Raw genomic sequence first — 5758 nt, 5'->3', positions numbered from 1 at the left:
CCAATTAAATCTTAGATTTAAACTTGTTCTTGCATTTCTATGGTTCAAATTTTATAGATATATTCTTGAATCATGTTTTTGTGTTGATTTTAGGTTCTATCATTTTTCAGTCATAATATTCTTGTGCTGAACCTTTAGATCTCAATTTTATTTCAAAATATTGATTAGAAAAAAAAACACAAAAATCTAAGTGTAAATCACTTGATTCATGTTGTCTTAGAGTCATGTTTAGTCATAATAATTACCACATTCTGTTCTAAGTTTGTGTTGAATTTTGATTTTTTTTTATTGAATTCTACATACATTTGTTCATGCATTCTTGAAATTCTTAGCCTATGAATTCCTAGAAGTAGTCTTGTTGTTGAACTTTTTTTGTTTTGTTTTCTAAGTTTCCTATATGATGCCTATGAAGAAACTGAGTTGTGGTGCTGAGTTGTGGTTGGATTTGTGAATCAAAACAAGTCTTAAGGTCTCTTGAATTGTGTTATCCAAAACATTTGAGCATAAGTAAACACAAATTATAACTATCCAAGCCTTAAGCAACATAACCACTACTCTTGATTTCTAGGTTGAAATTCTGATTGTTGTCAGTTCTGGCGCACTGTCTTCTTAACTCTGCCATGGCTTTCATACTTCAAGTTTTGAGCTGAAATTTTAACTAGATAAAATAGACATCTGGACAAAAACAATGGAAAAAGAATGAACAAAAGCGAAGAAGAAATGAGCAAGAAAAGGTGATAAAGATTAACGTCAAAATACACGTCCATAACAAAAAAAAAATGTGTATGCTTGATTTGCTTGAAAATTGTTCATTATTTTGATTTATATTGTTAGTGCTTAGCTCTACTGAGCTTTAAAAGATTGGCTAAGATTTTGTTAAAACATAAGCACTTAGACAATGAAGGAAAGCTGGAGTTGCTGCACATGATGTCCAACGTTATGTCAAGGAATAAGATCGGGCTGCACAATGCACAAGGCAAGATAAAATGTCAAATGAAGAATTGAAGTTGCAGGATCCACGATGTCGGATACAATGTCCTGACATCCTGCCCGAGAATACTGGAGTTGCTGTACAATGCAAGATAAAAGTCAAGTGCAGAAGTGAAGCTGCAGGATCCACGATGTCGGACACGATGTCCTGACATCCGGCCCGAAAATACTGGACATATAAATCTGTTATATCTTTAACAGATTATTGTGCAGTTAGCAAGAGATTAGAAGATCTATCTTTAGGAACGAATTAAAAGATCATTAAAGTTCGAATTTCAAAGTAGAAGAGTTCGTTCAGGGATTAAAGATTAAAGATTAAAGATTCAAACTAAAAGATCAAAAGTTATCTTTTAGTTCTTTAACTGCAGATTTTTCAGAAGAAGATAGATCTCCTCCAGCACAAGCCGTTGCAGCCCAGAAACGCAAATTGCTATATAATCATGGAGGCTGCACGAGTTATGTACCAAGTCCGGGATTGAAGAGTTAGTTTGTGAGTTTTTGGGACTTGAGTCTTTTGTGAGCCACCTTGATGGTACCCTAACATCAAGTGTTGGACCTATGTGTGTAGAGTTGATCTCTTGTGTCTAGAGTTGATCTCTAGTGTGTAGAGTTGATCTCTTTTGTTCAGAGTTGATCTCTGGTGTGTCTTTGACTTAATTGTAAACACGGGAGTGTGAGTGAGAGGGAGTGAGCGGAGGTTCTCATATCTAAGAGTGGCTCTTAGGTAGAGATCGCACGGGTAGTGGTTAGGTGAGAAGGTTGTAAACAGGGGCTGTTAGACCTTGAACTAACACTATTGAGAGTGGATTTCCTCCCTGGCTTGGTAGCCCCCAGATGTAGGTGAGGTTGCACCGAACTGGGTTAACAATTCTCTTGTGTTATTTACTTGTTTAATCTGTTCATACGGACACATATAATCTGCATGTTCTGAAGCGTGATGTCGTGACATCCGGTACGACATCTGTCCCCTGGTATCAGAATTTCAATTGGTATCAGAGCCAACACTCGAAATCACAGAGTGAGATCTAGGGAGAAAAATTCTGATGAACATGGAGAAAGAAGGAGGACCAGTGAACAGACCACCAATTCTTAATGGAACCAACTATGAATACTGGAAAGCAAGAATGGTGGCCTTCCTCAAATCACTGGATAGCAGAACCTGGAAAGCTGTCATCAAAGGCTGGGAACATCCCAAGATGCTGGACACAGAAGGAAAGCCCACTGAAGAATTGAAGCCAGAAGAAGACTGGACTAAAGAAGAAGACGAATTGGCACTTGGAAATTCCAAAGCTTTGAATGCTCTATTCAATGGAGTTGACAAGAATATCTTCAGACTGATCAACACTTGCACAGTGGCCAAAGATGCATGGGAGATCCTGAAAACCACTCATGAAGGAACCTCCAAAGTGAAGATGTCCAGATTGCAACTATTGGCTACAAAATTCGAAAATCTGAAGATGAAGGAGGAAGAGTGTATTCATGACTTCCACATGAACATTCTTGAAATTGCCAATGCTTGCACTGCCTTGGGAGAGAGGATAACAGATGAAAAGCTGGTGAGAAAGATCCTCAGATCCTTGCCTAAGAGATTTGACATGAAAGTCACTGCAATAGAGGAGGCCCAAGACATTTGCAACATGAGAGTGGATGAACTCATTGGTTCCCTTCAAACCTTTGAGCTAGGACTCTCGGATGGGGCTGAAAAGAAGAGCAAGAACGTGGCGTTCATGTCCAATGATGAAGGAGAAGAAGATGAGTATGACCTGGATACTGATGAAGGTCTGACTAAGGCAGTTGTGCTCCTTGGAAGGCAGTTCAACAAAGTGCTGAACAGAATGGACAGGAGGCAGAAGCCACATGTCCAGAACATCCCTTTCGACATCAGGAAAGGCAGCAAATACCAGAAAAGGTCAGATGTAAAGCCCAGTCACAGCAAAGGAATTCAATGCCATGGGTGTGAAGGCTATGGACACATCATAGCTGAATGCCCCACTCATCTCAAGAAGCAGAGGAAAGGACTTTCTGTATGTCGATCTGATACAGAGAGTGAACAAGAAAGTGACTCTGACAGAGATGTGAATGCACTCACTGGGAGATTTGAATCTGCTGAAGATTCAAGTGATACAGACAGTGAAATCACTTTTGATGAGCTTGCTACATCCTATAGAGAACTATGCATCAAAAGTGAGAAGATTCTTCAGCAAGAAGCACAACTGAAGAAGGTCATTGCAGATCTGGAGGCTGAAAAGGAGGCACATAAAGAGGAGATCTCTGAGCTTAAAGGTGAAGTCGGTTTTCTGAACTCTAAGCTGGAAAACATGACAAAATCAATAAAGATGCTGAACAAAGGCTCAGATACGCTTGATGAGGTGCTGCTGCTTGGAAAGAATGCTGGAAACCAGAGAGGACTTGGATTTAATCCTAAGTCTGCTGGCAGAACAACCATGACAGAATTTGTTCCTGCCAAAAACAGGACTGGAGCCACGATGTCACAACATCGGTCTCGACATCATGGAATGCAGCAGAAAAAGAGCAAAAGAAAGAAGTGGAGGTGTCACTACTGTGGCAAGTATGGTCACATAAAGCCCTTTTGCTATCATCTACATGGCCATCCACATCATGGAACTCAAAGCAGCAACAGCAGAAAGAAGATGATGTGGGTTCCAAAACACAAGACTGTTAGTCTTGTTGTTCATACTTCACTTAGAGCATCAGCTAAGGAAGATTGGTACCTAGATAGCGGCTGTTCCAGACACATGACAGGAGTTAAAGAATTCCTGGTGAACATTGAGCCCTGCTCCACTAGCTATGTGACATTTGGAGATGGCTCTAAAGGAAAGATCATTGGAATGGGAAGGCTAGTTCATGATAGACTTCCTAGTCTGGACAAAGTACTGCTGGTGAAGGGACTGACTGCAAACTTGATCAGCATCAGTCAGCTGTGTGATGAAGGATTCAATGTAAACTTCACAAAGTCAGAATGCTTGGTGACAGATGAGAAGAGTGAAGTTCTAATGAAGGGCAGCAGATCAAAGGACAATTGTTACCTATGGACACCCCAAGAAACCAGCTACTCCTCCACATGTCTATCCTCCAAAGAAGATGAAGTCAGAATATGGCATCAAAGATTTGGACATCTACACTTAAGAGGCATGAAGAAAATCATTGACAAAGGTGCTGTTAGAGGCATTCCCAATCTGAAAATAGAAGAAGGCAGAATCTGTGGTGAATGTCAGATTGGAAAGCAAGTCAAGATGTCCCACCAGAAGCTTCAACATCAGACCACTTCCAGGGTGCTGGAACTACTTCACATGGATTTGATGGGGCCTATGCAGGTTGAAAGCCTTGGAGGAAAGAGGTATGCCTATGTTGTTGTGGATGATTTCTCCAGATTTACCTGGGTCAACTTTATCAGAGAGAAATCAGAAACCTTTGAAGTATTCAAAGAGTTGAGTCTAAGACTTCAAAGAGAAAAAGACTGTGTCATCAAGAGAATCAGGAGTGACCATGGCAGAGAATTTGAAAACAGCAGGTTCACTGAATTCTGCACATCTGAAGGCATCACTCATGAGTTCTCTGCAGCCATTACACCACAACAGAATGGGATAGTTGAGAGGAAAAACAGGACTTTGCAAGAGGCTGCTAGGGTCATGCTTCATGCCAAAGAACTTCCCTATAATCTCTGGGCTGAAGCCATGAACACAGCATGCTACATCCACAACAGAGTCACACTTAGAAGAGGCACTCCAACCACACTGTATGAAATCTGGAAAGGGAGGAAGCCAACTGTCAAGCACTTCCACATCTTTGGAAGTCCATGTTACATCTTGGCAGATAGAGAGCAAAGGAGAAAGATGGATCCCAAGAGTGATGCAGGAATATTCCTGGGATACTCTACAAACAGCAGAGCATATAGAGTATTCAATTCCAGAACCAGAACTGTGATGGAATCCATCAATGTGGTTGTTGATGATCTAACTCCAGCAAGAAAGAAGGATGTCGAAGAAGATGTCAGAACATCGGGAGACAATGTAGCAGATACAGCTAACAGTGGAGAAAATACAGAAAACTCTGATCCTGCTACAGATGAACCAGACATCAACCAACCTGACAAGAGACCCTCCATTAGAATCCAGAAGATGCACCCCAAGGAGCTGATTATAGGAGATCCAAACAGAGGGGTCACTACAAGATCAAGGGAGATTGAGATTGTCTCCAATTCGTGCTTTGTCTCCAAAATTGAGCCCAAGAATGTGAAAGAGGCACTGACTGATGAGTTCTGGATCAATGCTATGCAAGAAGAGTTGGAGCAATTCAAAAGGAATGAAGTCTGGGAGCTAGTTCCGAGACCCGATGGAACTAATGTGATTGGCACCAAGTGGATCTTCAAGAACAAAACCAATGAAGAAGGTGTCATAACCAGAAACAAGGCCAGACTGGTTGCTCAAGGCTACACTCAGATTGAAGGTGTAGACTTTGATGAGACTTTTGCCCCTGTTGCTAGACTTGAATCCATCAGATTGTTACTTGGTGTAGCTTGCATCCTCAAATTCAAGCTGTACCAGATGGATGTGAAGAGCGCTTTTCTGAATGGATACCTGAATGAAGAAGTCTATGTGGAGCAGCCAAGGGGATTTGTAGACCCAACTCATCCAGATCATGTATACAGGCTCAAGAAGGCTCTCTATGGATTGAAGCAAGCTCCAAGAGCTTGGTATGAAAGGCTGACAGAGTTCCTTACTCAGCAAGGGTATAGGAAGGGAGGAAT

This window comes from Glycine soja, chromosome 9, assembly GCF_004193775.1.
Source record: "Glycine soja cultivar W05 chromosome 9, ASM419377v2, whole genome shotgun sequence".
Lineage (NCBI taxonomy): Eukaryota > Viridiplantae > Streptophyta > Magnoliopsida > Fabales > Fabaceae > Glycine > Glycine soja.
The sequence above is the reverse complement of the archived record's forward strand: the minus strand, read 5'-3'. Positions refer to the sequence as shown.